At 55.0% G+C, this 25,501-nt stretch overlaps 58 non-coding genes across 58 annotated transcripts; 46 read left to right on the forward strand and 12 right to left on the reverse strand.

The window, feature by feature from the left end:
• Positions 1–345: 345 nt before the first annotated feature.
• On the forward strand, positions 346–417 carry Trnae-uuc. The gene has a single exon. It is a non-coding gene; the product is annotated as a tRNA-Glu (tRNA).
• A 199-nt stretch (positions 418–616) lies between these two features.
• On the forward strand, positions 617–690 carry Trnai-aau. Its single transcript has one exon. It is a non-coding gene; the product is annotated as a tRNA-Ile (tRNA).
• A 593-nt stretch (positions 691–1,283) lies between these two features.
• Trnag-ucc lies at positions 1,284–1,355 on the reverse strand. The gene has a single exon. It is a non-coding gene; the product is annotated as a tRNA-Gly (tRNA).
• Positions 1,356–1,702: 347 nt separating this feature from the next.
• Trnag-gcc lies at positions 1,703–1,773 on the forward strand. The gene has a single exon. It is a non-coding gene; the product is annotated as a tRNA-Gly (tRNA).
• Positions 1,774–2,154: 381 nt separating this feature from the next.
• On the forward strand, positions 2,155–2,227 carry Trnam-cau. Its single transcript has one exon. It is a non-coding gene; the product is annotated as a tRNA-Met (tRNA).
• A 303-nt stretch (positions 2,228–2,530) lies between these two features.
• On the forward strand, positions 2,531–2,602 carry Trnae-uuc. The gene has a single exon. It is a non-coding gene; the product is annotated as a tRNA-Glu (tRNA).
• Positions 2,603–2,800: 198 nt separating this feature from the next.
• Positions 2,801–2,874, forward strand: Trnai-aau. The gene has a single exon. It is a non-coding gene; the product is annotated as a tRNA-Ile (tRNA).
• Positions 2,875–3,467: 593 nt separating this feature from the next.
• On the reverse strand, positions 3,468–3,539 carry Trnag-ucc. Its single transcript has one exon. It is a non-coding gene; the product is annotated as a tRNA-Gly (tRNA).
• A 347-nt stretch (positions 3,540–3,886) lies between these two features.
• Positions 3,887–3,957, forward strand: Trnag-gcc. Its single transcript has one exon. It is a non-coding gene; the product is annotated as a tRNA-Gly (tRNA).
• Positions 3,958–4,338: 381 nt separating this feature from the next.
• Positions 4,339–4,411, forward strand: Trnam-cau. The gene has a single exon. It is a non-coding gene; the product is annotated as a tRNA-Met (tRNA).
• Positions 4,412–4,714: 303 nt separating this feature from the next.
• Positions 4,715–4,786, forward strand: Trnae-uuc. Its single transcript has one exon. It is a non-coding gene; the product is annotated as a tRNA-Glu (tRNA).
• Positions 4,787–4,984: 198 nt separating this feature from the next.
• Trnai-aau lies at positions 4,985–5,058 on the forward strand. Its single transcript has one exon. It is a non-coding gene; the product is annotated as a tRNA-Ile (tRNA).
• Positions 5,059–5,651: 593 nt separating this feature from the next.
• Positions 5,652–5,723, reverse strand: Trnag-ucc. The gene has a single exon. It is a non-coding gene; the product is annotated as a tRNA-Gly (tRNA).
• A 352-nt stretch (positions 5,724–6,075) lies between these two features.
• Positions 6,076–6,146, forward strand: Trnag-gcc. The gene has a single exon. It is a non-coding gene; the product is annotated as a tRNA-Gly (tRNA).
• Positions 6,147–6,527: 381 nt separating this feature from the next.
• On the forward strand, positions 6,528–6,600 carry Trnam-cau. Its single transcript has one exon. It is a non-coding gene; the product is annotated as a tRNA-Met (tRNA).
• A 303-nt stretch (positions 6,601–6,903) lies between these two features.
• Positions 6,904–6,975, forward strand: Trnae-uuc. The gene has a single exon. It is a non-coding gene; the product is annotated as a tRNA-Glu (tRNA).
• Positions 6,976–7,173: 198 nt separating this feature from the next.
• Positions 7,174–7,247, forward strand: Trnai-aau. The gene has a single exon. It is a non-coding gene; the product is annotated as a tRNA-Ile (tRNA).
• A 593-nt stretch (positions 7,248–7,840) lies between these two features.
• On the reverse strand, positions 7,841–7,912 carry Trnag-ucc. Its single transcript has one exon. It is a non-coding gene; the product is annotated as a tRNA-Gly (tRNA).
• Positions 7,913–8,264: 352 nt separating this feature from the next.
• On the forward strand, positions 8,265–8,335 carry Trnag-gcc. Its single transcript has one exon. It is a non-coding gene; the product is annotated as a tRNA-Gly (tRNA).
• A 381-nt stretch (positions 8,336–8,716) lies between these two features.
• On the forward strand, positions 8,717–8,789 carry Trnam-cau. Its single transcript has one exon. It is a non-coding gene; the product is annotated as a tRNA-Met (tRNA).
• A 303-nt stretch (positions 8,790–9,092) lies between these two features.
• On the forward strand, positions 9,093–9,164 carry Trnae-uuc. Its single transcript has one exon. It is a non-coding gene; the product is annotated as a tRNA-Glu (tRNA).
• A 198-nt stretch (positions 9,165–9,362) lies between these two features.
• Trnai-aau lies at positions 9,363–9,436 on the forward strand. The gene has a single exon. It is a non-coding gene; the product is annotated as a tRNA-Ile (tRNA).
• A 593-nt stretch (positions 9,437–10,029) lies between these two features.
• On the reverse strand, positions 10,030–10,101 carry Trnag-ucc. Its single transcript has one exon. It is a non-coding gene; the product is annotated as a tRNA-Gly (tRNA).
• A 352-nt stretch (positions 10,102–10,453) lies between these two features.
• On the forward strand, positions 10,454–10,524 carry Trnag-gcc. The gene has a single exon. It is a non-coding gene; the product is annotated as a tRNA-Gly (tRNA).
• Positions 10,525–10,905: 381 nt separating this feature from the next.
• Positions 10,906–10,978, forward strand: Trnam-cau. Its single transcript has one exon. It is a non-coding gene; the product is annotated as a tRNA-Met (tRNA).
• Positions 10,979–11,281: 303 nt separating this feature from the next.
• On the forward strand, positions 11,282–11,353 carry Trnae-uuc. The gene has a single exon. It is a non-coding gene; the product is annotated as a tRNA-Glu (tRNA).
• A 198-nt stretch (positions 11,354–11,551) lies between these two features.
• On the forward strand, positions 11,552–11,625 carry Trnai-aau. The gene has a single exon. It is a non-coding gene; the product is annotated as a tRNA-Ile (tRNA).
• Positions 11,626–12,218: 593 nt separating this feature from the next.
• Positions 12,219–12,290, reverse strand: Trnag-ucc. The gene has a single exon. It is a non-coding gene; the product is annotated as a tRNA-Gly (tRNA).
• Positions 12,291–12,642: 352 nt separating this feature from the next.
• Trnag-gcc lies at positions 12,643–12,713 on the forward strand. The gene has a single exon. It is a non-coding gene; the product is annotated as a tRNA-Gly (tRNA).
• Positions 12,714–13,094: 381 nt separating this feature from the next.
• On the forward strand, positions 13,095–13,167 carry Trnam-cau. Its single transcript has one exon. It is a non-coding gene; the product is annotated as a tRNA-Met (tRNA).
• Positions 13,168–13,470: 303 nt separating this feature from the next.
• Positions 13,471–13,542, forward strand: Trnae-uuc. The gene has a single exon. It is a non-coding gene; the product is annotated as a tRNA-Glu (tRNA).
• Positions 13,543–13,740: 198 nt separating this feature from the next.
• Positions 13,741–13,814, forward strand: Trnai-aau. The gene has a single exon. It is a non-coding gene; the product is annotated as a tRNA-Ile (tRNA).
• A 593-nt stretch (positions 13,815–14,407) lies between these two features.
• Trnag-ucc lies at positions 14,408–14,479 on the reverse strand. The gene has a single exon. It is a non-coding gene; the product is annotated as a tRNA-Gly (tRNA).
• Positions 14,480–14,831: 352 nt separating this feature from the next.
• Trnag-gcc lies at positions 14,832–14,902 on the forward strand. The gene has a single exon. It is a non-coding gene; the product is annotated as a tRNA-Gly (tRNA).
• A 381-nt stretch (positions 14,903–15,283) lies between these two features.
• On the forward strand, positions 15,284–15,356 carry Trnam-cau. Its single transcript has one exon. It is a non-coding gene; the product is annotated as a tRNA-Met (tRNA).
• Positions 15,357–15,659: 303 nt separating this feature from the next.
• Trnae-uuc lies at positions 15,660–15,731 on the forward strand. Its single transcript has one exon. It is a non-coding gene; the product is annotated as a tRNA-Glu (tRNA).
• Positions 15,732–15,929: 198 nt separating this feature from the next.
• On the forward strand, positions 15,930–16,003 carry Trnai-aau. The gene has a single exon. It is a non-coding gene; the product is annotated as a tRNA-Ile (tRNA).
• Positions 16,004–16,596: 593 nt separating this feature from the next.
• Trnag-ucc lies at positions 16,597–16,668 on the reverse strand. The gene has a single exon. It is a non-coding gene; the product is annotated as a tRNA-Gly (tRNA).
• Positions 16,669–17,015: 347 nt separating this feature from the next.
• On the forward strand, positions 17,016–17,086 carry Trnag-gcc. Its single transcript has one exon. It is a non-coding gene; the product is annotated as a tRNA-Gly (tRNA).
• A 381-nt stretch (positions 17,087–17,467) lies between these two features.
• Trnam-cau lies at positions 17,468–17,540 on the forward strand. The gene has a single exon. It is a non-coding gene; the product is annotated as a tRNA-Met (tRNA).
• A 303-nt stretch (positions 17,541–17,843) lies between these two features.
• Trnae-uuc lies at positions 17,844–17,915 on the forward strand. The gene has a single exon. It is a non-coding gene; the product is annotated as a tRNA-Glu (tRNA).
• Positions 17,916–18,113: 198 nt separating this feature from the next.
• On the forward strand, positions 18,114–18,187 carry Trnai-aau. The gene has a single exon. It is a non-coding gene; the product is annotated as a tRNA-Ile (tRNA).
• Positions 18,188–18,780: 593 nt separating this feature from the next.
• On the reverse strand, positions 18,781–18,852 carry Trnag-ucc. Its single transcript has one exon. It is a non-coding gene; the product is annotated as a tRNA-Gly (tRNA).
• A 352-nt stretch (positions 18,853–19,204) lies between these two features.
• Trnag-gcc lies at positions 19,205–19,275 on the forward strand. Its single transcript has one exon. It is a non-coding gene; the product is annotated as a tRNA-Gly (tRNA).
• Positions 19,276–19,656: 381 nt separating this feature from the next.
• Trnam-cau lies at positions 19,657–19,729 on the forward strand. Its single transcript has one exon. It is a non-coding gene; the product is annotated as a tRNA-Met (tRNA).
• Positions 19,730–20,032: 303 nt separating this feature from the next.
• On the forward strand, positions 20,033–20,104 carry Trnae-uuc. Its single transcript has one exon. It is a non-coding gene; the product is annotated as a tRNA-Glu (tRNA).
• A 198-nt stretch (positions 20,105–20,302) lies between these two features.
• Trnai-aau lies at positions 20,303–20,376 on the forward strand. The gene has a single exon. It is a non-coding gene; the product is annotated as a tRNA-Ile (tRNA).
• Positions 20,377–20,969: 593 nt separating this feature from the next.
• On the reverse strand, positions 20,970–21,041 carry Trnag-ucc. Its single transcript has one exon. It is a non-coding gene; the product is annotated as a tRNA-Gly (tRNA).
• Positions 21,042–21,388: 347 nt separating this feature from the next.
• Trnag-gcc lies at positions 21,389–21,459 on the forward strand. The gene has a single exon. It is a non-coding gene; the product is annotated as a tRNA-Gly (tRNA).
• Positions 21,460–21,840: 381 nt separating this feature from the next.
• On the forward strand, positions 21,841–21,913 carry Trnam-cau. The gene has a single exon. It is a non-coding gene; the product is annotated as a tRNA-Met (tRNA).
• Positions 21,914–22,216: 303 nt separating this feature from the next.
• Positions 22,217–22,288, forward strand: Trnae-uuc. The gene has a single exon. It is a non-coding gene; the product is annotated as a tRNA-Glu (tRNA).
• Positions 22,289–22,486: 198 nt separating this feature from the next.
• On the forward strand, positions 22,487–22,560 carry Trnai-aau. Its single transcript has one exon. It is a non-coding gene; the product is annotated as a tRNA-Ile (tRNA).
• Positions 22,561–23,153: 593 nt separating this feature from the next.
• Trnag-ucc lies at positions 23,154–23,225 on the reverse strand. Its single transcript has one exon. It is a non-coding gene; the product is annotated as a tRNA-Gly (tRNA).
• Positions 23,226–23,577: 352 nt separating this feature from the next.
• Positions 23,578–23,648, forward strand: Trnag-gcc. Its single transcript has one exon. It is a non-coding gene; the product is annotated as a tRNA-Gly (tRNA).
• A 381-nt stretch (positions 23,649–24,029) lies between these two features.
• On the forward strand, positions 24,030–24,102 carry Trnam-cau. The gene has a single exon. It is a non-coding gene; the product is annotated as a tRNA-Met (tRNA).
• A 303-nt stretch (positions 24,103–24,405) lies between these two features.
• Positions 24,406–24,477, forward strand: Trnae-uuc. The gene has a single exon. It is a non-coding gene; the product is annotated as a tRNA-Glu (tRNA).
• Positions 24,478–24,675: 198 nt separating this feature from the next.
• Positions 24,676–24,749, forward strand: Trnai-aau. Its single transcript has one exon. It is a non-coding gene; the product is annotated as a tRNA-Ile (tRNA).
• Positions 24,750–25,342: 593 nt separating this feature from the next.
• Positions 25,343–25,414, reverse strand: Trnag-ucc. Its single transcript has one exon. It is a non-coding gene; the product is annotated as a tRNA-Gly (tRNA).
• Between the last annotated feature and the right edge of the window lie 87 nt (positions 25,415–25,501).

The raw sequence follows: 25,501 nt of genomic DNA on the forward strand, positions 1-25,501 counted from the left end.
GTCTCATAATCTTAAGGTCGTGAGTTCGATCCTCACCCGGGGCATTTAATTTTCTGTGACATGGTGGTGCTGTTGCTAGGGCGCCAACGTATTTCTTGTTTGTTATCCACAGCGTTTCAACGCTTCAGCGGAAAATGTTTACTTCCTGTTATTGCTACTTACAGCTTCCCTTTTCCTCTTCTCCAGCAGAGCATGAAGCCAAAAGCATTGCTCTGCGACGTTTGAGGTGCGCGCCTTGCCAGTCAGTATGTGCACAGATGCTCGCAAAGAGAGGGGGGCGCCGACGCGGCACTCGACACGAAATGCGACAAGCGACCGTACGAACGGTCGAACGAAACGGCCACATCCGGTGTGGTCTAGTGGCTAGGATACCTGGCTTTCACCCAGGAGGCCCGGGTTCGATTCCCGGTACCGGAACGGAATTTTTTCCACACGAATCGTGACAAGTTTGAGCTGTCCGAGCGGCCGTTTCCCGTCCTGCTCGCAATATAGCTACTGTTTCGTGACCGTCAGCAGAATATAGACTAGGGGAAGCAGACACACGACGACCATAGAAATGGTGTGCGGCTTCATGCCACCTGTTTCCAGCGTAGGGCTGAGCAACTGCATCTGCCGAGGCCCGTTAGCTCAGTTGGTTAGAGCGTCGTGCTAATAACGCGAAGGTCGTGGGTTCGATCCCCCCACGGGCCACTACTCTTTTCCTACTACGAAAAGGCGGCGCCGATTTCAGCTGGCGAGTGTGGTGACCAAAAGATCATCACCCTGCGTGGAAGTTGATAGAGGATCCGAACCCGACTCGTCGGGGAGCGCTACAGCATTCACTCGGCAATGGCCATAATATCTTGAATACACTGGTTCTCAACCGATAAAGAGAAAATGAAAGAAAATGTCCGATTGCCGATGCGTAACAACTTTGGCCCTTGTCAGTACTTGGGCGGGTGAGCGCATGGGAACACAGGGCGCTATTGGCACTTTTACTTCCTATTTTTGTTTCTCCTTTCTTTTCGGAGCTACAGCCCGATTCGGTCAGGGAGACGCCACCGTGAAATGAAGGGGGCGTGCTGTGTGTCCATCGCCTCGCCTCTCCTTACCTCTCTCAGTCGTTTCTCGTGCTTGTCGTTTTGATATAGGCCGATTTGAGAGCGTCAGCTCTCGCGTCAGCCGAGCAAAGTCGAGACAAGTCGAGACACACTAAGGGCTGGTATGCAGCGAGTAAGAGGGCGAAAAAACAATAATTTAAGAGCGCGTGGCAAAAGTACTCATACGCGAAATTAAAAGCCTGCTGCGGTGGCCGGGAATCGAACCCGGATCAACTGCTTGGAACGCAACTATGCTGACCATTACACCACCACCGCACAAGCGAGCGCCGCGCGTCCGCGCTGTGTCGGCTTCCCGCCAGTCGGCAGCGGCCGAAGGTGATCGTACCTGGCAGGCGCATTTCGAGGCAGGCTAGGGGAGCACATCCAGACGCATTCGGACAGCGTATCCGCGCACATTTCGCATCCTTTGGCAAGAGTTGGGCGCCGGCAACGCAAGAGTACGCAGAGGACCGCGTTCTGGCGGCATTTTTAAGCAGAGCAGTGCAGTGCAGGATTCAGCGTCTGCAGCATCTTTTCCACAGAATGCTACGGCGCTTGACGGCAGTCCCACTTTCCCTTGAGACATCTGCTCGGCAAGCAGCGTCAAGTTACCGCTGGCCCGAGCATCGGTGGTTCAGTGGTAGAATGCTCGCCTGCCACGCGGGCGGCCCGGGTTCGATTCCCGGCCGATGCATCATTTTGCTTTTCCCGCGATAATGCTGCCGCGTGGCTTGAGCGCTTGAGATGCACGATCCACAAGAATGTGTAGCTGGATTTCCCTTGAGAAGGACCGAGAACGCAGCACTCGCGGGTCCCCACTAGGACGCTCGCATCATGTTCTACAGACTAGCGTCGGCCTGGCCTCACAAGTTGCTGGGTCCGGGTGCCTCCGAGGCACTGAACTTCAACGACAAGGAGTGCTGCCTATCGTTGCAACAGCTGCAGCAGCACCGCAATCAACTGGGCCGGCAGTGCACGTGTAGCAACAGAACACGTTATCCAGGAAGTACAGTGTCTCTACGTCTAATATTGGGTAAGGTGTTTACCCAGTTTCCAGGACAAGCGGTGCACCCGTGCCTCGGTAGCGCAGTAGGCAGCGCGTAAGTCTCATAATCTTAAGGTCGTGAGTTCGATCCTCACCCGGGGCATTTAATTTTCTGTGACATGGTGGTGCTGTTGCTAGGGCGCCAACGTATTTCTTGTTTGTTATCCACAGCGTTTCAACGCTTCAGCGGGAAAATGTTTACTTCCTGTTATTGCTACTTACAGCTTCCCTTTTCCTCTTCTCCCAGCAGAGCATGAAGCCAAAAGCATTGCTCTGCGACGTTTGAGGTGCGCGCCTTGCCAGTCAGTATGTGCACAGATGCTCGCAAAGAGAGGGGGGCGCCGACGCGGCACTCGACACGAAATGCGACAAGCGACCGTACGAACGGTCGAACGAAACGGCCACATCCGGTGTGGTCTAGTGGCTAGGATACCTGGCTTTCACCCAGGAGGCCCGGGTTCGATTCCCGGTACCGGAACGGAATTTTTTCCACACGAATCGTGACAAGTTTGAGCTGTCCGAGCGGCCGTTTCCCGTCCTGCTCGCAATATAGCTACTGTTTCGTGACCGTCAGCAGAATATAGACTAGGGAAGCAGACACACGACGACCATAGAAATGGTGTGCGGCTTCATGCCACCTGTTTCCAGCGTAGGGCTGAGCAACTGCATCTGCCGAGGCCCGTTAGCTCAGTTGGTTAGAGCGTCGTGCTAATAACGCGAAGGTCGTGGGTTCGATCCCCCCACGGGCCACTACTCTTTTCCTACTACGAAAAGGCGGCGCCGATTTCAGCTGGCGAGTGTGGTGACCAAAAGATCATCACCCTGCGTGGAAGTTGATAGAGGATCCGAACCCGACTCGTCGGGGAGCGCTACAGCATTCACTCGGCAATGGCCATAATATCTTGAATACACTGGTTCTCAACCGATAAAGAGAAAATGAAAGAAAATGTCCGATTGCCGATGCGTAACAACTTTGGCCCTTGTCAGTACTTGGGCGGGTGAGCGCATGGGAACACAGGGCGCTATTGGCACTTTTACTTCCTATTTTTGTTTCTCCTTTCTTTTCGGAGCTACAGCCCGATTCGGTCAGGGAGACGCCACCGTGAAATGAAGGGGGCGTGCTGTGTGTCCATCGCCTCGCCTCTCCTTACCTCTCTCAGTCGTTTCTCGTGCTTGTCGTTTTGATATAGGCCGATTTGAGAGCGTCAGCTCTCGCGTCAGCCGAGCAAAGTCGAGACAAGTCGAGACACACTAAGGGCTGGTATGCAGCGAGTAAGAGGGCGAAAAAACAATAATTTAAGAGCGCGTGGCAAAAGTACTCATACGCGAAATTAAAAGCCTGCTGCGGTGGCCGGGAATCGAACCCGGATCAACTGCTTGGAACGCAACTATGCTGACCATTACACCACCACCGCACAAGCGAGCGCCGCGCGTCCGCGCTGTGTCGGCTTCCCGCCAGTCGGCAGCGGCCGAAGGTGATCGTACCTGGCAGGCGCATTTCGAGGCAGGCTAGGGGAGCACATCCAGACGCATTCGGACAGCGTATCCGCGCACATTTCGCATCCTTTGGCAAGAGTTGGGCGCCGGCAACGCAAGAGTACGCAGAGGACCGCGTTCTGGCGGCATTTTTAAGCAGAGCAGTGCAGTGCAGGATTCAGCGTCTGCAGCATCTTTTCCACAGAATGCTACGGCGCTTGACGGCAGTCCCACTTTCCCTTGAGACATCTGCTCGGCAAGCAGCGTCAAGTTACCGCTGGCCCGAGCATCGGTGGTTCAGTGGTAGAATGCTCGCCTGCCACGCGGGCGGCCCGGGTTCGATTCCCGGCCGATGCATCATTTTGCTTTTCCCGCGATAATGCTGCCGCGTGGCTTGAGCGCTTGAGATGCACGATCCACAAGAATGTGTAGCTGGATTTCCCTTGAGAAGGACCGAGAACGCAGCACTCGCGGGTCCCCACTAGGACGCTCGCATCATGTTCTACAGACTAGCGTCGGCCTGGCCTCACAAGTTGCTGGGTCCGGGTGCCTCCGAGGCACTGAACTTCAACGACAAGGAGTGCTGCCTATCGTTGCAACAGCTGCAGCAGCACCGCAATCAACTGGGCCGGCAGTGCACGTGTAGCAACAGAACACGTTATCCAGGAAGTACAGTGTCTCTACGTCTAATATTGGGTAAGGTGTTTACCCAGTTTCCAGGACAAGCGGTGCACCCGTGCCTCGGTAGCGCAGTAGGCAGCGCGTAAGTCTCATAATCTTAAGGTCGTGAGTTCGATCCTCACCCGGGGCATTTAATTTTCTGTGACATGGTGGTGCTGTTGCTAGGGCGCCAACGTATTTCTTGTTTGTTATCCACAGCGTTTCAACGCTTCAGCGGGAAAATGTTTACTTCCTGTTATTGCTACTTACAGCTTCCCTTTTCCTCTTCTCCCAGCAGAGCATGAAGCCAAAAGCATTGCTCTGCGACGTTTGAGGTGCGCGCCTTGCCAGTCAGTATGTGCACAGATGCTCGCAAAGAGAGGGGGGCGCCGACGCGGCACTCGACACGAAATGCGACAAGCGACCGTACGAACGGTCGAACGAAACGGCCACATCCGGTGTGGTCTAGTGGCTAGGATACCTGGCTTTCACCCAGGAGGCCCGGGTTCGATTCCCGGTACCGGAACGGAATTTTTTCCACACGAATCGTGACAAGTTTGAGCTGTCCGAGCGGCCGTTTCCCGTCCTGCTCGCAATATAGCTACTGTTTCGTGACCGTCAGCAGAATATAGACTAGGGAAGCAGACACACGACGACCATAGAAATGGTGTGCGGCTTCATGCCACCTGTTTCCAGCGTAGGGCTGAGCAACTGCATCTGCCGAGGCCCGTTAGCTCAGTTGGTTAGAGCGTCGTGCTAATAACGCGAAGGTCGTGGGTTCGATCCCCCCACGGGCCACTACTCTTTTCCTACTACGAAAAGGCGGCGCCGATTTCAGCTGGCGAGTGTGGTGACCAAAAGATCATCACCCTGCGTGGAAGTTGATAGAGGATCCGAACCCGACTCGTCGGGGAGCGCTACAGCATTCACTCGGCAATGGCCATAATATCTTGAATACACTGGTTCTCAACCGATAAAGAGAAAATGAAAGAAAATGTCCGATTGCCGATGCGTAACAACTTTGGCCCTTGTCAGTACTTGGGCGGGTGAGCGCATGGGAACACAGGGCGCTATTGGCACTTTTACTTCCTATTTTTGTTTCTCCTTTCTTTTCGGAGCTACAGCCCGATTCGGTCAGGGAGACGCCACCGTGAAATGAAGGGGGCGTGCTGTGTGTCCATCGCCTCGCCTCTCCTTACCTCTCTCAGTCGTTTCTCGTGCTTGTCGTTTTGATATAGGCCGATTTGAGAGCGTCAGCTCTCGCGTCAGCCGAGCAAAGTCGAGACAAGTCGAGACACACTAAGGGCTGGTATGCAGCGAGTAAGAGGGCGAAAAAACAATAATTTAAGAGCGCGTGGCAAAAGTACTCATACGCGAAATTAAAAGCCTGCTGCGGTGGCCGGGAATCGAACCCGGATCAACTGCTTGGAACGCAACTATGCTGACCATTACACCACCACCGCACAAGCGAGCGCCGCGCGTCCGCGCTGTGTCGGCTTCCCGCCAGTCGGCAGCGGCCGAAGGTGATCGTACCTGGCAGGCGCATTTCGAGGCAGGCTAGGGGAGCACATCCAGACGCATTCGGACAGCGTATCCGCGCACATTTCGCATCCTTTGGCAAGAGTTGGGCGCCGGCAACGCAAGAGTACGCAGAGGACCGCGTTCTGGCGGCATTTTTAAGCAGAGCAGTGCAGTGCAGTGCAGGATTCAGCGTCTGCAGCATCTTTTCCACAGAATGCTACGGCGCTTGACGGCAGTCCCACTTTCCCTTGAGACATCTGCTCGGCAAGCAGCGTCAAGTTACCGCTGGCCCGAGCATCGGTGGTTCAGTGGTAGAATGCTCGCCTGCCACGCGGGCGGCCCGGGTTCGATTCCCGGCCGATGCATCATTTTGCTTTTCCCGCGATAATGCTGCCGCGTGGCTTGAGCGCTTGAGATGCACGATCCACAAGAATGTGTAGCTGGATTTCCCTTGAGAAGGACCGAGAACGCAGCACTCGCGGGTCCCCACTAGGACGCTCGCATCATGTTCTACAGACTAGCGTCGGCCTGGCCTCACAAGTTGCTGGGTCCGGGTGCCTCCGAGGCACTGAACTTCAACGACAAGGAGTGCTGCCTATCGTTGCAACAGCTGCAGCAGCACCGCAATCAACTGGGCCGGCAGTGCACGTGTAGCAACAGAACACGTTATCCAGGAAGTACAGTGTCTCTACGTCTAATATTGGGTAAGGTGTTTACCCAGTTTCCAGGACAAGCGGTGCACCCGTGCCTCGGTAGCGCAGTAGGCAGCGCGTAAGTCTCATAATCTTAAGGTCGTGAGTTCGATCCTCACCCGGGGCATTTAATTTTCTGTGACATGGTGGTGCTGTTGCTAGGGCGCCAACGTATTTCTTGTTTGTTATCCACAGCGTTTCAACGCTTCAGCGGGAAAATGTTTACTTCCTGTTATTGCTACTTACAGCTTCCCTTTTCCTCTTCTCCCAGCAGAGCATGAAGCCAAAAGCATTGCTCTGCGACGTTTGAGGTGCGCGCCTTGCCAGTCAGTATGTGCACAGATGCTCGCAAAGAGAGGGGGGCGCCGACGCGGCACTCGACACGAAATGCGACAAGCGACCGTACGAACGGTCGAACGAAACGGCCGCATCCGGTGTGGTCTAGTGGCTAGGATACCTGGCTTTCACCCAGGAGGCCCGGGTTCGATTCCCGGTACCGGAACGGAATTTTTTCCACACGAATCGTGACAAGTTTGAGCTGTCCGAGCGGCCGTTTCCCGTCCTGCTCGCAATATAGCTACTGTTTCGTGACCGTCAGCAGAATATAGACTAGGGAAGCAGACACACGACGACCATAGAAATGGTGTGCGGCTTCATGCCACCTGTTTCCAGCGTAGGGCTGAGCAACTGCATCTGCCGAGGCCCGTTAGCTCAGTTGGTTAGAGCGTCGTGCTAATAACGCGAAGGTCGTGGGTTCGATCCCCCCACGGGCCACTACTCTTTTCCTACTACGAAAAGGCGGCGCCGATTTCAGCTGGCGAGTGTGGTGACCAAAAGATCATCACCCTGCGTGGAAGTTGATAGAGGATCCGAACCCGACTCGTCGGGGAGCGCTACAGCATTCACTCGGCAATGGCCATAATATCTTGAATACACTGGTTCTCAACCGATAAAGAGAAAATGAAAGAAAATGTCCGATTGCCGATGCGTAACAACTTTGGCCCTTGTCAGTACTTGGGCGGGTGAGCGCATGGGAACACAGGGCGCTATTGGCACTTTTACTTCCTATTTTTGTTTCTCCTTTCTTTTCGGAGCTACAGCCCGATTCGGTCAGGGAGACGCCACCGTGAAATGAAGGGGGCGTGCTGTGTGTCCATCGCCTCGCCTCTCCTTACCTCTCTCAGTCGTTTCTCGTGCTTGTCGTTTTGATATAGGCCGATTTGAGAGCGTCAGCTCTCGCGTCAGCCGAGCAAAGTCGAGACAAGTCGAGACACACTAAGGGCTGGTATGCAGCGAGTAAGAGGGCGAAAAAACAATAATTTAAGAGCGCGTGGCAAAAGTACTCATACGCGAAATTAAAAGCCTGCTGCGGTGGCCGGGAATCGAACCCGGATCAACTGCTTGGAACGCAACTATGCTGACCATTACACCACCACCGCACAAGCGAGCGCCGCGCGTCCGCGCTGTGTCGGCTTCCCGCCAGTCGGCAGCGGCCGAAGGTGATCGTACCTGGCAGGCGCATTTCGAGGCAGGCTAGGGGAGCACATCCAGACGCATTCGGACAGCGTATCCGCGCACATTTCGCATCCTTTGGCAAGAGTTGGGCGCCGGCAACGCAAGAGTACGCAGAGGACCGCGTTCTGGCGGCATTTTTAAGCAGAGCAGTGCAGTGCAGTGCAGGATTCAGCGTCTGCAGCATCTTTTCCACAGAATGCTACGGCGCTTGACGGCAGTCCCACTTTCCCTTGAGACATCTGCTCGGCAAGCAGCGTCAAGTTACCGCTGGCCCGAGCATCGGTGGTTCAGTGGTAGAATGCTCGCCTGCCACGCGGGCGGCCCGGGTTCGATTCCCGGCCGATGCATCATTTTGCTTTTCCCGCGATAATGCTGCCGCGTGGCTTGAGCGCTTGAGATGCACGATCCACAAGAATGTGTAGCTGGATTTCCCTTGAGAAGGACCGAGAACGCAGCACTCGCGGGTCCCCACTAGGACGCTCGCATCATGTTCTACAGACTAGCGTCGGCCTGGCCTCACAAGTTGCTGGGTCCGGGTGCCTCCGAGGCACTGAACTTCAACGACAAGGAGTGCTGCCTATCGTTGCAACAGCTGCAGCAGCACCGCAATCAACTGGGCCGGCAGTGCACGTGTAGCAACAGAACACGTTATCCAGGAAGTACAGTGTCTCTACGTCTAATATTGGGTAAGGTGTTTACCCAGTTTCCAGGACAAGCGGTGCACCCGTGCCTCGGTAGCGCAGTAGGCAGCGCGTAAGTCTCATAATCTTAAGGTCGTGAGTTCGATCCTCACCCGGGGCATTTAATTTTCTGTGACATGGTGGTGCTGTTGCTAGGGCGCCAACGTATTTCTTGTTTGTTATCCACAGCGTTTCAACGCTTCAGCGGGAAAATGTTTACTTCCTGTTATTGCTACTTACAGCTTCCCTTTTCCTCTTCTCCCAGCAGAGCATGAAGCCAAAAGCATTGCTCTGCGACGTTTGAGGTGCGCGCCTTGCCAGTCAGTATGTGCACAGATGCTCGCAAAGAGAGGGGGGCGCCGACGCGGCACTCGACACGAAATGCGACAAGCGACCGTACGAACGGTCGAACGAAACGGCCGCATCCGGTGTGGTCTAGTGGCTAGGATACCTGGCTTTCACCCAGGAGGCCCGGGTTCGATTCCCGGTACCGGAACGGAATTTTTTCCACACGAATCGTGACAAGTTTGAGCTGTCCGAGCGGCCGTTTCCCGTCCTGCTCGCAATATAGCTACTGTTTCGTGACCGTCAGCAGAATATAGACTAGGGAAGCAGACACACGACGACCATAGAAATGGTGTGCGGCTTCATGCCACCTGTTTCCAGCGTAGGGCTGAGCAACTGCATCTGCCGAGGCCCGTTAGCTCAGTTGGTTAGAGCGTCGTGCTAATAACGCGAAGGTCGTGGGTTCGATCCCCCCACGGGCCACTACTCTTTTCCTACTACGAAAAGGCGGCGCCGATTTCAGCTGGCGAGTGTGGTGACCAAAAGATCATCACCCTGCGTGGAAGTTGATAGAGGATCCGAACCCGACTCGTCGGGGAGCGCTACAGCATTCACTCGGCAATGGCCATAATATCTTGAATACACTGGTTCTCAACCGATAAAGAGAAAATGAAAGAAAATGTCCGATTGCCGATGCGTAACAACTTTGGCCCTTGTCAGTACTTGGGCGGGTGAGCGCATGGGAACACAGGGCGCTATTGGCACTTTTACTTCCTATTTTTGTTTCTCCTTTCTTTTCGGAGCTACAGCCCGATTCGGTCAGGGAGACGCCACCGTGAAATGAAGGGGGCGTGCTGTGTGTCCATCGCCTCGCCTCTCCTTACCTCTCTCAGTCGTTTCTCGTGCTTGTCGTTTTGATATAGGCCGATTTGAGAGCGTCAGCTCTCGCGTCAGCCGAGCAAAGTCGAGACAAGTCGAGACACACTAAGGGCTGGTATGCAGCGAGTAAGAGGGCGAAAAAACAATAATTTAAGAGCGCGTGGCAAAAGTACTCATACGCGAAATTAAAAGCCTGCTGCGGTGGCCGGGAATCGAACCCGGATCAACTGCTTGGAACGCAACTATGCTGACCATTACACCACCACCGCACAAGCGAGCGCCGCGCGTCCGCGCTGTGTCGGCTTCCCGCCAGTCGGCAGCGGCCGAAGGTGATCGTACCTGGCAGGCGCATTTCGAGGCAGGCTAGGGGAGCACATCCAGACGCATTCGGACAGCGTATCCGCGCACATTTCGCATCCTTTGGCAAGAGTTGGGCGCCGGCAACGCAAGAGTACGCAGAGGACCGCGTTCTGGCGGCATTTTTAAGCAGAGCAGTGCAGTGCAGTGCAGGATTCAGCGTCTGCAGCATCTTTTCCACAGAATGCTACGGCGCTTGACGGCAGTCCCACTTTCCCTTGAGACATCTGCTCGGCAAGCAGCGTCAAGTTACCGCTGGCCCGAGCATCGGTGGTTCAGTGGTAGAATGCTCGCCTGCCACGCGGGCGGCCCGGGTTCGATTCCCGGCCGATGCATCATTTTGCTTTTCCCGCGATAATGCTGCCGCGTGGCTTGAGCGCTTGAGATGCACGATCCACAAGAATGTGTAGCTGGATTTCCCTTGAGAAGGACCGAGAACGCAGCACTCGCGGGTCCCCACTAGGACGCTCGCATCATGTTCTACAGACTAGCGTCGGCCTGGCCTCACAAGTTGCTGGGTCCGGGTGCCTCCGAGGCACTGAACTTCAACGACAAGGAGTGCTGCCTATCGTTGCAACAGCTGCAGCAGCACCGCAATCAACTGGGCCGGCAGTGCACGTGTAGCAACAGAACACGTTATCCAGGAAGTACAGTGTCTCTACGTCTAATATTGGGTAAGGTGTTTACCCAGTTTCCAGGACAAGCGGTGCACCCGTGCCTCGGTAGCGCAGTAGGCAGCGCGTAAGTCTCATAATCTTAAGGTCGTGAGTTCGATCCTCACCCGGGGCATTTAATTTTCTGTGACATGGTGGTGCTGTTGCTAGGGCGCCAACGTATTTCTTGTTTGTTATCCACAGCGTTTCAACGCTTCAGCGGGAAAATGTTTACTTCCTGTTATTGCTACTTACAGCTTCCCTTTTCCTCTTCTCCCAGCAGAGCATGAAGCCAAAAGCATTGCTCTGCGACGTTTGAGGTGCGCGCCTTGCCAGTCAGTATGTGCACAGATGCTCGCAAAGAGAGGGGGGCGCCGACGCGGCACTCGACACGAAATGCGACAAGCGACCGTACGAACGGTCGAACGAAACGGCCACATCCGGTGTGGTCTAGTGGCTAGGATACCTGGCTTTCACCCAGGAGGCCCGGGTTCGATTCCCGGTACCGGAACGGAATTTTTTCCACACGAATCGTGACAAGTTTGAGCTGTCCGAGCGGCCGTTTCCCGTCCTGCTCGCAATATAGCTACTGTTTCGTGACCGTCAGCAGAATATAGACTAGGGAAGCAGACACACGACGACCATAGAAATGGTGTGCGGCTTCATGCCACCTGTTTCCAGCGTAGGGCTGAGCAACTGCATCTGCCGAGGCCCGTTAGCTCAGTTGGTTAGAGCGTCGTGCTAATAACGCGAAGGTCGTGGGTTCGATCCCCCCACGGGCCACTACTCTTTTCCTACTACGAAAAGGCGGCGCCGATTTCAGCTGGCGAGTGTGGTGACCAAAAGATCATCACCCTGCGTGGAAGTTGATAGAGGATCCGAACCCGACTCGTCGGGGAGCGCTACAGCATTCACTCGGCAATGGCCATAATATCTTGAATACACTGGTTCTCAACCGATAAAGAGAAAATGAAAGAAAATGTCCGATTGCCGATGCGTAACAACTTTGGCCCTTGTCAGTACTTGGGCGGGTGAGCGCATGGGAACACAGGGCGCTATTGGCACTTTTACTTCCTATTTTTGTTTCTCCTTTCTTTTCGGAGCTACAGCCCGATTCGGTCAGGGAGACGCCACCGTGAAATGAAGGGGGCGTGCTGTGTGTCCATCGCCTCGCCTCTCCTTACCTCTCTCAGTCGTTTCTCGTGCTTGTCGTTTTGATATAGGCCGATTTGAGAGCGTCAGCTCTCGCGTCAGCCGAGCAAAGTCGAGACAAGTCGAGACACACTAAGGGCTGGTATGCAGCGAGTAAGAGGGCGAAAAAACAATAATTTAAGAGCGCGTGGCAAAAGTACTCATACGCGAAATTAAAAGCCTGCTGCGGTGGCCGGGAATCGAACCCGGATCAACTGCTTGGAACGCAACTATGCTGACCATTACACCACCACCGCACAAGCGAGCGCCGCGCGTCCGCGCTGTGTCGGCTTCCCGCCAGTCGGCAGCGGCCGAAGGTGATCGTACCTGGCAGGCGCATTTCGAGGCAGGCTAGGGGAGCACATCCAGACGCATTCGGACAGCGTATCCGCGCACATTTCGCATCCTTTGGCAAGAGTTGGGCGCCGGCAACGCAAGAGTACGCAGAGGACCGCGTTCTGGCGGCATTTTTAAGCAGAGCAGTGCAGTGCAGTGCAGGATTCAGCGTCTGCAGCATCTTTTCCACAGAATGCTACGGCGCTTGACGGCAGTCCCACTTTCCCTTGAGACATCTGCTCGGCAAGCAGCGTCAAGTTACCGCTGGCCCGAGCATCGGTGGTTCAGTGGTAGAATGCTCGCCTGCCACGCGGGCGGCCCGGGTTCGATTCCCGGCCGATGCATCATTTTGCTTTTCCCGCGATAATGCTGCCGCGTGGCTTGAGCGCTTGAGATGCACGATCCACAAGAATGTGTAGCTGGATTTCCCTTGAGAAGGACCGAGAACGCAGCACTCGCGGGTCCCCACTAGGACGCTCGCATCATGTTCTACAGACTAGCGTCGGCCTGGCCTCACAAGTTGCTGGGTCCGGGTGCCTCCGAGGCACTGAACTTCAACGACAAGGAGTGCTGCCTATCGTTGCAACAGCTGCAGCAGCACCGCAATCAACTGGGCCGGCAGTGCACGTGTAGCAACAGAACACGTTATCCAGGAAGTACAGTGTCTCTACGTCTAATATTGGGTAAGGTGTTTACCCAGTTTCCAGGACAAGCGGTGCACCCGTGCCTCGGTAGCGCAGTAGGCAGCGCGTAAGTCTCATAATCTTAAGGTCGTGAGTTCGATCCTCACCCGGGGCATTTAATTTTCTGTGACATGGTGGTGCTGTTGCTAGGGCGCCAACGTATTTCTTGTTTGTTATCCACAGCGTTTCAACGCTTCAGCGGGAAAATGTTTACTTCCTGTTATTGCTACTTACAGCTTCCCTTTTCCTCTTCTCCCAGCAGAGCATGAAGCCAAAAGCATTGCTCTGCGACGTTTGAGGTGCGCGCCTTGCCAGTCAGTATGTGCACAGATGCTCGCAAAGAGAGGGGGGCGCCGACGCGGCACTCGACACGAAATGCGACAAGCGACCGTACGAACGGTCGAACGAAACGGCCACATCCGGTGTGGTCTAGTGGCTAGGATACCTGGCTTTCACCCAGGAGGCCCGGGTTCGATTCCCGGTACCGGAACGGAATTTTTTCCACACGAATCGTGACAAGTTTGAGCTGTCCGAGCGGCCGTTTCCCGTCCTGCTCGCAATATAGCTACTGTTTCGTGACCGTCAGCAGAATATAGACTAGGGAAGCAGACACACGACGACCATAGAAATGGTGTGCGGCTTCATGCCACCTGTTTCCAGCGTAGGGCTGAGCAACTGCATCTGCCGAGGCCCGTTAGCTCAGTTGGTTAGAGCGTCGTGCTAATAACGCGAAGGTCGTGGGTTCGATCCCCCCACGGGCCACTACTCTTTTCCTACTACGAAAAGGCGGCGCCGATTTCAGCTGGCGAGTGTGGTGACCAAAAGATCATCACCCTGCGTGGAAGTTGATAGAGGATCCGAACCCGACTCGTCGGGGAGCGCTACAGCATTCACTCGGCAATGGCCATAATATCTTGAATACACTGGTTCTCAACCGATAAAGAGAAAATGAAAGAAAATGTCCGATTGCCGATGCGTAACAACTTTGGCCCTTGTCAGTACTTGGGCGGGTGAGCGCATGGGAACACAGGGCGCTATTGGCACTTTTACTTCCTATTTTTGTTTCTCCTTTCTTTTCGGAGCTACAGCCCGATTCGGTCAGGGAGACGCCACCGTGAAATGAAGGGGGCGTGCTGTGTGTCCATCGCCTCGCCTCTCCTTACCTCTCTCAGTCGTTTCTCGTGCTTGTCGTTTTGATATAGGCCGATTTGAGAGCGTCAGCTCTCGCGTCAGCCGAGCAAAGTCGAGACAAGTCGAGACACACTAAGGGCTGGTATGCAGCGAGTAAGAGGGCGAAAAAACAATAATTTAAGAGCGCGTGGCAAAAGTACTCATACGCGAAATTAAAAGCCTGCTGCGGTGGCCGGGAATCGAACCCGGATCAACTGCTTGGAACGCAACTATGCTGACCATTACACCACCACCGCACAAGCGAGCGCCGCGCGTCCGCGCTGTGTCGGCTTCCCGCCAGTCGGCAGCGGCCGAAGGTGATCGTACCTGGCAGGCGCATTTCGAGGCAGGCTAGGGGAGCACATCCAGACGCATTCGGACAGCGTATCCGCGCACATTTCGCATCCTTTGGCAAGAGTTGGGCGCCGGCAACGCAAGAGTACGCAGAGGACCGCGTTCTGGCGGCATTTTTAAGCAGAGCAGTGCAGTGCAGTGCAGGATTCAGCGTCTGCAGCATCTTTTCCACAGAATGCTACGGCGCTTGACGGCAGTCCCACTTTCCCTTGAGACATCTGCTCGGCAAGCAGCGTCAAGTTACCGCTGGCCCGAGCATCGGTGGTTCAGTGGTAGAATGCTCGCCTGCCACGCGGGCGGCCCGGGTTCGATTCCCGGCCGATGCATCATTTTGCTTTTCCCGCGATAATGCTGCCGCGTGGCTTGAGCGCTTGAGATGCACGATCCACAAGAATGTGTAGCTGGATTTCCCTTGAGAAGGACCGAGAACGCAGCACTCGCGGGTCCCCACTAGGACGCTCGCATCATGTTCTACAGACTAGCGTCGGCCTGGCCTCACAAGTTGCTGGGTCCGGGTGCCTCCGAGGCACTGAACTTCAACGACAAGGAGTGCTGCCTATCGTTGCAACAGCTGCAGCAGCACCGCAATCAACTGGGCCGGCAGTGCACGTGTAGCAACAGAACACGTTATCCAGGAAGTACAGTGTCTCTACGTCTAATATTGGGTAAGGTGTTTACCCAGTTTCCAGGACAAGCGGTGCACCCGTGCCTCGGTAGCGCAGTAGGCAGCGCGTAAGTCTCATAATCTTAAGGTCGTGAGTTCGATCCTCACCCGGGGCATTTAATTTTCTGTGACATGGTGGTGCTGTTGCTAGGGCGCCAACGTATTTCTTGTTTGTTATCCACAGCGTTTCAACGCTTCAGCGGGAAAATGTTTACTTCCTGTTATTGCTACTTACAGCTTCCCTTTTCCTCTTCTCCCAGCAGAGCATGAAGCCAAAAGCATTGCTCTGCGACGTTTGAGGTGCGCGCCTTGCCAGTCAGTATGTGCACAGATGCTCGCAAAGAGAGGGGGGCGCCGACGCGGCACTCGACACGAAATGCGACAAGCGACCGTACGAACGGTCGAACGAAACGGCCACATCCGGTGTGGTCTAGTGGCTAGGATACCTGGCTTTCACCCAGGAGGCCCGGGTTCGATTCCCGGTACCGGAACGGAATTTTTTCCACACGAATCGTGACAAGTTTGAGCTGTCCGAGCGGCCGTTTCCCGTCCTGCTCGCAATATAGCTACTGTTTCGTGACCGTCAGCAGAATATAGACTAGGGAAGCAGACACACGACGACCATAGAAATGGTGTGCGGCTTCATGCCACCTGTTTCCAGCGTAGGGCTGAGCAACTGCATCTGCCGAGGCCCGTTAGCTCAGTTGGTTAGAGCGTCGTGCTAATAACGCGAAGGTCGTGGGTTCGATCCCCCCACGGGCCACTACTCTTTTCCTACTACGAAAAGGCGGCGCCGATTTCAGCTGGCGAGTGTGGTGACCAAAAGATCATCACCCTGCGTGGAAGTTGATAGAGGATCCGAACCCGACTCGTCGGGGAGCGCTACAGCATTCACTCGGCAATGGCCATAATATCTTGAATACACTGGTTCTCAACCGATAAAGAGAAAATGAAAGAAAATGTCCGATTGCCGATGCGTAACAACTTTGGCCCTTGTCAGTACTTGGGCGGGTGAGCGCATGGGAACACAGGGCGCTATTGGCACTTTTACTTCCTATTTTTGTTTCTCCTTTCTTTTCGGAGCTACAGCCCGATTCGGTCAGGGAGACGCCACCGTGAAATGAAGGGGGCGTGCTGTGTGTCCATCGCCTCGCCTCTCCTTACCTCTCTCAGTCGTTTCTCGTGCTTGTCGTTTTGATATAGGCCGATTTGAGAGCGTCAGCTCTCGCGTCAGCCGAGCAAAGTCGAGACAAGTCGAGACACACTAAGGGCTGGTATGCAGCGAGTAAGAGGGCGAAAAAACAATAATTTAAGAGCGCGTGGCAAAAGTACTCATACGCGAAATTAAAAGCCTGCTGCGGTGGCCGGGAATCGAACCCGGATCAACTGCTTGGAACGCAACTATGCTGACCATTACACCACCACCGCACAAGCGAGCGCCGCGCGTCCGCGCTGTGTCGGCTTCCCGCCAGTCGGCAGCGGCCGAAGGTGATCGTACCTGGCAGGCGCATTTCGAGGCAGGCTAGGGGAGCACATCCAGACGCATTCGGACAGCGTATCCGCGCACATTTCGCATCCTTTGGCAAGAGTTGGGCGCCGGCAACGCAAGAGTACGCAGAGGACCGCGTTCTGGCGGCATTTTTAAGCAGAGCAGTGCAGTGCAGGATTCAGCGTCTGCAGCATCTTTTCCACAGAATGCTACGGCGCTTGACGGCAGTCCCACTTTCCCTTGAGACATCTGCTCGGCAAGCAGCGTCAAGTTACCGCTGGCCCGAGCATCGGTGGTTCAGTGGTAGAATGCTCGCCTGCCACGCGGGCGGCCCGGGTTCGATTCCCGGCCGATGCATCATTTTGCTTTTCCCGCGATAATGCTGCCGCGTGGCTTGAGCGCTTGAGATGCACGATCCACAAGAATGTGTAGCTGGATTTCCCTTGAGAAGGACCGAGAACGCAGCACTCGCGGGTCCCCACTAGGACGCTCGCATCATGTTCTACAGACTAGCGTCGGCCTGGCCTCACAAGTTGCTGGGTCCGGGTGCCTCCGAGGCACTGAACTTCAACGACAAGGAGTGCTGCCTATCGTTGCAACAGCTGCAGCAGCACCGCAATCAACTGGGCCGGCAGTGCACGTGTAGCAACAGAACACGTTATCCAGGAAGTACAGTGTCTCTACGTCTAATATTGGGTAAGGTGTTTACCCAGTTTCCAGGACAAGCGGTGCACCCGTGCCTCGGTAGCGCAGTAGGCAGCGCGTAAGTCTCATAATCTTAAGGTCGTGAGTTCGATCCTCACCCGGGGCATTTAATTTTCTGTGACATGGTGGTGCTGTTGCTAGGGCGCCAACGTATTTCTTGTTTGTTATCCACAGCGTTTCAACGCTTCAGCGGGAAAATGTTTACTTCCTGTTATTGCTACTTACAGCTTCCCTTTTCCTCTTCTCCCAGCAGAGCATGAAGCCAAAAGCATTGCTCTGCGACGTTTGAGGTGCGCGCCTTGCCAGTCAGTATGTGCACAGATGCTCGCAAAGAGAGGGGGGCGCCGACGCGGCACTCGACACGAAATGCGACAAGCGACCGTACGAACGGTCGAACGAAACGGCCACATCCGGTGTGGTCTAGTGGCTAGGATACCTGGCTTTCACCCAGGAGGCCCGGGTTCGATTCCCGGTACCGGAACGGAATTTTTTCCACACGAATCGTGACAAGTTTGAGCTGTCCGAGCGGCCGTTTCCCGTCCTGCTCGCAATATAGCTACTGTTTCGTGACCGTCAGCAGAATATAGACTAGGGAAGCAGACACACGACGACCATAGAAATGGTGTGCGGCTTCATGCCACCTGTTTCCAGCGTAGGGCTGAGCAACTGCATCTGCCGAGGCCCGTTAGCTCAGTTGGTTAGAGCGTCGTGCTAATAACGCGAAGGTCGTGGGTTCGATCCCCCCACGGGCCACTACTCTTTTCCTACTACGAAAAGGCGGCGCCGATTTCAGCTGGCGAGTGTGGTGACCAAAAGATCATCACCCTGCGTGGAAGTTGATAGAGGATCCGAACCCGACTCGTCGGGGAGCGCTACAGCATTCACTCGGCAATGGCCATAATATCTTGAATACACTGGTTCTCAACCGATAAAGAGAAAATGAAAGAAAATGTCCGATTGCCGATGCGTAACAACTTTGGCCCTTGTCAGTACTTGGGCGGGTGAGCGCATGGGAACACAGGGCGCTATTGGCACTTTTACTTCCTATTTTTGTTTCTCCTTTCTTTTCGGAGCTACAGCCCGATTCGGTCAGGGAGACGCCACCGTGAAATGAAGGGGGCGTGCTGTGTGTCCATCGCCTCGCCTCTCCTTACCTCTCTCAGTCGTTTCTCGTGCTTGTCGTTTTGATATAGGCCGATTTGAGAGCGTCAGCTCTCGCGTCAGCCGAGCAAAGTCGAGACAAGTCGAGACACACTAAGGGCTGGTATGCAGCGAGTAAGAGGGCGAAAAAACAATAATTTAAGAGCGCGTGGCAAAAGTACTCATACGCGAAATTAAAAGCCTGCTGCGGTGGCCGGGAATCGAACCCGGATCAACTGCTTGGAACGCAACTATGCTGACCATTACACCACCACCGCACAAGCGAGCGCCGCGCATCCGCGCTGTGTCGGCTTCCCGCCAGTCGGCAGCGGCCGAAGGTGATCGTACCTGGCAGGCGCATTTCGAGGCAGGCTAGGGGAGCACATCCAGACGCATTCGGACAGCGTATCCGCGCACATTTCGCATCCTTTGGCAAGAGTTGGGCGCCGGCAACGCAAGAGTACGCAGAGGACCGCGTTCTGGCGGCATTTTTAAGCAGAGCAGTGCAGTGCAGTGCAGGATTCAGCGTCTGCAGCATCTTTTCCACAGAATGCTACGGCGCTTGACGGCAGTCCCACTTTCCCTTGAGACATCTGCTCGGCAAGCAGCGTCAAGTTACCGCTGGCCCGAGCATCGGTGGTTCAGTGGTAGAATGCTCGCCTGCCACGCGGGCGGCCCGGGTTCGATTCCCGGTCGATGCATCATTTTGCTTTTCCCGCGATAATGCTGCCGCGTGGCTTGAGCGCTTGAGATGCACGATCCACAAGAATGTGTAGCTGGATTTCCCTTGAGAAGGACCGAGAACGCAGCACTCGCGGGTCCCCACTAGGACGCTCGCATCATGTTCTACAGACTAGCGTCGGCCTGGCCTCACAAGTTGCTGGGTCCGGGTGCCTCCGAGGCACTGAACTTCAACGACAAGGAGTGCTGCCTATCGTTGCAACAGCTGCAGCAGCACCGCAATCAACTGGGCCGGCAGTGCACGTGTAGCAACAGAACACGTTATCCAGGAAGTACAGTGTCTCTACGTCTAATATTGGGTAAGGTGTTTACCCAGTTTCCAGGACAAGCGGTGCACCCGTGCCTCGGTAGCGCAGTAGGCAGCGCGTAAGTCTCATAATCTTAAGGTCGTGAGTTCGATCCTCACCCGGGGCATTTAATTTTCTGTGACATGGTGGTGCTGTTGCTAGGGCGCCAACGTATTTCTTGTTTGTTATCCACAGCGTTTCAACGCTTCAGCGGGAAAATGTTTACTTCCTGTTATTGCTACTTACAGCTTCCCTTTTCCTCTTCTCCCAGCAGAGCATGAAGCCAAAAGCATTGCTCTGCGACGTTTGAGGTGCGCGCCTTGCCAGTCAGTATGTGCACAGATGCTCGCAAAGAGAGGGGGGCGCCGACGCGGCACTCGACACGAAATGCGACAAGCGACCGTACGAACGGTCGAACGAAACGGCCACATCCGGTGTGGTCTAGTGGCTAGGATACCTGGCTTTCACCCAGGAGGCCCGGGTTCGATTCCCGGTACCGGAACGGAATTTTTTCCACACGAATCGTGACAAGTTTGAGCTGTCCGAGCGGCCGTTTCCCGTCCTGCTCGCAATATAGCTACTGTTTCGTGACCGTCAGCAGAATATAGACTAGGGAAGCAGACACACGACGACCATAGAAATGGTGTGCGGCTTCATGCCACCTGTTTCCAGCGTAGGGCTGAGCAACTGCATCTGCCGAGGCCCGTTAGCTCAGTTGGTTAGAGCGTCGTGCTAATAACGCGAAGGTCGTGGGTTCGATCCCCCCACGGGCCACTACTCTTTTCCTACTACGAAAAGGCGGCGCCGATTTCAGCTGGCGAGTGTGGTGACCAAAAGATCATCACCCTGCGTGGAAGTTGATAGAGGATCCGAACCCGACTCGTCGGGGAGCGCTACAGCATTCACTCGGCAATGGCCATAATATCTTGAATACACTGGTTCTCAACCGATAAAGAGAAAATGAAAGAAAATGTCCGATTGCCGATGCGTAACAACTTTGGCCCTTGTCAGTACTTGGGCGGGTGAGCGCATGGGAACACAGGGCGCTATTGGCACTTTTACTTCCTATTTTTGTTTCTCCTTTCTTTTCGGAGCTACAGCCCGATTCGGTCAGGGAGACGCCACCGTGAAATGAAGGGGGCGTGCTGTGTGTCCATCGCCTCGCCTCTCCTTACCTCTCTCAGTCGTTTCTCGTGCTTGTCGTTTTGATATAGGCCGATTTGAGAGCGTCAGCTCTCGCGTCAGCCGAGCAAAGTCGAGACAAGTCGAGACACACTAAGGGCTGGTATGCAGCGAGTAAGAGGGCGAAAAAACAATAATTTAAGAGCGCGTGGCAAAAGTACTCATACGCGAAATTAAAAGCCTGCTGCGGTGGCCGGGAATCGAACCCGGATCAACTGCTTGGAACGCAACTATGCTGACCATTACACCACCACCGCACAAGCGAGCGCCGCGCGTCCGCGCTGTGTCGGCTTCCCGCCAGTCGGCAGCGGCCGAAGGTGATCGTACCTGGCAGGCGCATTTCGAGGCAGGCTAGGGGAGCACATCCAGACGCATTCGGACAGCGTATCCGCGCACATTTCGCATCCTTTGGCAAGAGTTGGGCGCCGGCAACGCAAGAGTACGCAGAGGACCGCGTTCTGGCGGCATTTTTAAGCAGAGCAGTGCAGTGCAGGATTCAGCGTCTGCAGCATCTTTTCCACAGAATGCTACGGCGCTTGACGGCAGTCCCACTTTCCCTTGAGACATCTGCTCGGCAAGCAGCGTCAAGTTACCGCTGGCCCGAGCATCGGTGGTTCAGTGGTAGAATGCTCGCCTGCCACGCGGGCGGCCCGGGTTCGATTCCCGGCCGATGCATCATTTTGCTTTTCCCGCGATAATGCTGCCGCGTGGCTTGAGCGCTTGAGATGCACGATCCACAAGAATGTGTAGCTGGATTTCCCTTGAGAAGGACCGAGAACGCAGCACTCGCGGGTCCCCACTAGGACGCTCGCATCATGTTCTACAGACTAGCGTCGGCCTGGCCTCACAAGTTGCTGGGTCCGGGTGCCTCCGAGGCACTGAACTTCAACGACAAGGAGTGCTGCCTATCGTTGCAACAGCTGCAGCAGCACCGCAATCAACTGGGCCGGCAGTGCACGTGTAGCAACAGAACACGTTATCCAGGAAGTACAGTGTCTCTACGTCTAATATTGGGTAAGGTGTTTACCCAGTTTCCAGGACAAGCGGTGCACCCGTGCCTCGGTAGCGCAGTAGGCAGCGCGTAAGTCTCATAATCTTAAGGTCGTGAGTTCGATCCTCACCCGGGGCATTTAATTTTCTGTGACATGGTGGTGCTGTTGCTAGGGCGCCAACGTATTTCTTGTTTGTTATCCACAGCGTTTCAACGCTTCAGCGGGAAAATGTTTACTTCCTGTTATTGCTACTTACAGCTTCCCTTTTCCTCTTCTCCCAGCAGAGCATGAAGCCAAAAGCATTGCTCTGCGACGTTTGAGGTGCGCGCCTTGCCAGTCAGTATGTGCACAGATGCTCGCAAAGAGAGGGGGGCGCCGACGCGGCACTCGACACGAAATGCGACAAGCGACCGTACGAACGGTCGAACGAAACGGCCACATCCGGTGTGGTCTAGTGGCTAGGATACCTGGCTTTCACCCAGGAGGCCCGGGTTCGATTCCCGGTACCGGAACGGAATTTTTTCCACACGAATCGTGACAAGTTTGAGCTGTCCGAGCGGCCGTTTCCCGTCCTGCTCGCAATATAGCTACTGTTTCGTGACCGTCAGCAGAATATAGACTAGGGAAGCAGACACACGACGACCATAGAAATGGTGTGCGGCTTCATGCCACCTGTTTCCAGCGTAGGGCTGAGCAACTGCATCTGCCGAGGCCCGTTAGCTCAGTTGGTTAGAGCGTCGTGCTAATAACGCGAAGGTCGTGGGTTCGATCCCCCCACGGGCCACTACTCTTTTCCTACTACGAAAAGGCGGCGCCGATTTCAGCTGGCGAGTGTGGTGACCAAAAGATCATCACCCTGCGTGGAAGTTGATAGAGGATCCGAACCCGACTCGTCGGGGAGCGCTACAGCATTCACTCGGCAATGGCCATAATATCTTGAATACACTGGTTCTCAACCGATAAAGAGAAAATGAAAGAAAATGTCCGATTGCCGATGCGTAACAACTTTGGCCCTTGTCAGTACTTGGGCGGGTGAGCGCATGGGAACACAGGGCGCTATTGGCACTTTTACTTCCTATTTTTGTTTCTCCTTTCTTTTCGGAGCTACAGCCCGATTCGGTCAGGGAGACGCCACCGTGAAATGAAGGGGGCGTGCTGTGTGTCCATCGCCTCGCCTCTCCTTACCTCTCTCAGTCGTTTCTCGTGCTTGTCGTTTTGATATAGGCCGATTTGAGAGCGTCAGCTCTCGCGTCAGCCGAGCAAAGTCGAGACAAGTCGAGACACACTAAGGGCTGGTATGCAGCGAGTAAGAGGGCGAAAAAACAATAATTTAAGAGCGCGTGGCAAAAGTACTCATACGCGAAATTAAAAGCCTGCTGCGGTGGCCGGGAATCGAACCCGGATCAACTGCTTGGAACGCAACTATGCTGACCATTACACCACCACCGCACAAGCGAGCGCCGCGCATCCGCGCTGTGTCGGCTTCCCGCCAGTCGGCAGCGGCCGAAGGTGATCGTACCTGGCAGGCGCATTTCGAGGCAGGCTAGGGGAGCACATCCAGACGCATTCGGACAGCGTATCCGCGCACATTTCGCATCCTTTGGCAAGAGTTGGGCGCCGGCAACGCAAGAGTACGCAGAGGACCGCGTTCTGGCGGCATTTTTAAGCAGAGCAGTGCAGTGCAGTGCAGGATTCAGCGTCTGCAGCATCTTTTCCACAGAATGCTACGGCGCTTGACGGCAGTCCCACTTTCCCTTGAGACATCTGCTCGGCAAGCAGCGTCAAGTTACCGCTGGCCCGAGCATCGGTGGTTCAGTGGTAGAATGCTCGCCTGCCACGCGGGCGGCCCGGGTTCGATTCCCGGTCGATGCATCATTTTGCTTTTCCCGCGATAATGCTGCCGCGTGGCTTGAGCGCTTGAGATGCACGATCCACAAGAATGTGTAGCTGGATTTCCCTTGAGAAGGACCGAGAACGCAGCACTCGCGGGTCCCCACTAGGACGCTCGCATCATGTTCTACAGACTAGCGTCGGCCTGGCCTCACAAGTTGCTGGGTCCGGGTGCCTCCGAGGCACTGAACTTCAACGACAAGGAGTGCTGCCTATCGTTGCAACAGCTGCAGCAGCACCGCAATCAACTGGGCCGGCAGTGCACGTGTAGCAACAGAACACGTTATCCAGGAAGTACAGTGTCTCTACGTCTAATATTGGGTAAGGTGTTTACCCAGTTTCCAGGACAAGCGGTGCACCCGTGCCTCGGTAGCGCAGTAGGCAGCGCGTAAGTCTCATAATCTTAAGGTCGTGAGTTCGATCCTCACCCGGGGCATTTAATTTTCTGTGACATGGTGGTGCTGTTGCTAGGGCGCCAACGTATTTCTTGTTTGTTATCCACAGCGTTTCAACGCTTCAGCGGGAAAATGTTTACTTCCTGTTATTGCTACTTACAGCTTCCCTTTTCCTCTTCTCCCAGCAGAGCATGAAGCCAAAAGCATTGCTCTGCGACGTTTGAGGTGCGCGCCTTGCCAGTCAGTATGTGCACAGATGCTCGCAAAGAGAGGGGGGCGCCGACGCGGCACTCGACACGAAATGCGACAAGCGACCGTACGAACGGTCGAACGAAACGGCCACATCCGGTGTGGTCTAGTGGCTAGGATACCTGGCTTTCACCCAGGAGGCCCGGGTTCGATTCCCGGTACCGGAACGGAATTTTTTCCACACGAATCGTGACAAGTTTGAGCTGTCCGAGCGGCCGTTTCCCGTCCTGCTCGCAATATAGCTACTGTTTCGTGACCGTCAGCAGAATATAGACTAGGGAAGCAGACACACGACGACCATAGAAATGGTGTGCGGCTTCATGCCACCTGTTTCCAGCGTAGGGCTGAGCAACTGCATCTGCCGAGGCCCGTTAGCTCAGTTGGTTAGAGCGTCGTGCTAATAACGCGAAGGTCGTGGGTTCGATCCCCCCACGGGCCACTACTCTTTTCCTACTACGAAAAGGCGGCGCCGATTTCAGCTGGCGAGTGTGGTGACCAAAAGATCATCACCCTGCGTGGAAGTTGATAGAGGATCCGAACCCGACTCGTCGGGGAGCGCTACAGCATTCACTCGGCAATGGCCATAATATCTTGAATACACTGGTTCTCAACCGATAAAGAGAAAATGAAAGAAAATGTCCGATTGCCGATGCGTAACAACTTTGGCCCTTGTCAGTACTTGGGCGGGTGAGCGCATGGGAACACAGGGCGCTATTGGCACTTTTACTTCCTATTTTTGTTTCTCCTTTCTTTTCGGAGCTACAGCCCGATTCGGTCAGGGAGACGCCACCGTGAAATGAAGGGGGCGTGCTGTGTGTCCATCGCCTCGCCTCTCCTTACCTCTCTCAGTCGTTTCTCGTGCTTGTCGTTTTGATATAGGCCGATTTGAGAGCGTCAGCTCTCGCGTCAGCCGAGCAAAGTCGAGACAAGTCGAGACACACTAAGGGCTGGTATGCAGCGAGTAAGAGGGCGAAAAAACAATAATTTAAGAGCGCGTGGCAAAAGTACTCATACGCGAAATTAAAAGCCTGCTGCGGTGGCCGGGAATCGAACCCGGATCAACTGCTTGGAACGCAACTATGCTGACCATTACACCACCACCGCACAAGCGAGCGCCGCGCGTCCGCGCTGTGTCGGCTTCCCGCCAGTCGGCAGCGGCCGAAGGTGATCGTACCTGGCAGGCGCATTTCG

This window comes from Schistocerca piceifrons, unplaced genomic scaffold (genome assembly GCF_021461385.2).
Source record: "Schistocerca piceifrons isolate TAMUIC-IGC-003096 unplaced genomic scaffold, iqSchPice1.1 HiC_scaffold_39, whole genome shotgun sequence".
Classification (NCBI taxonomy): Eukaryota; Metazoa; Arthropoda; class Insecta; order Orthoptera; family Acrididae; genus Schistocerca; species Schistocerca piceifrons.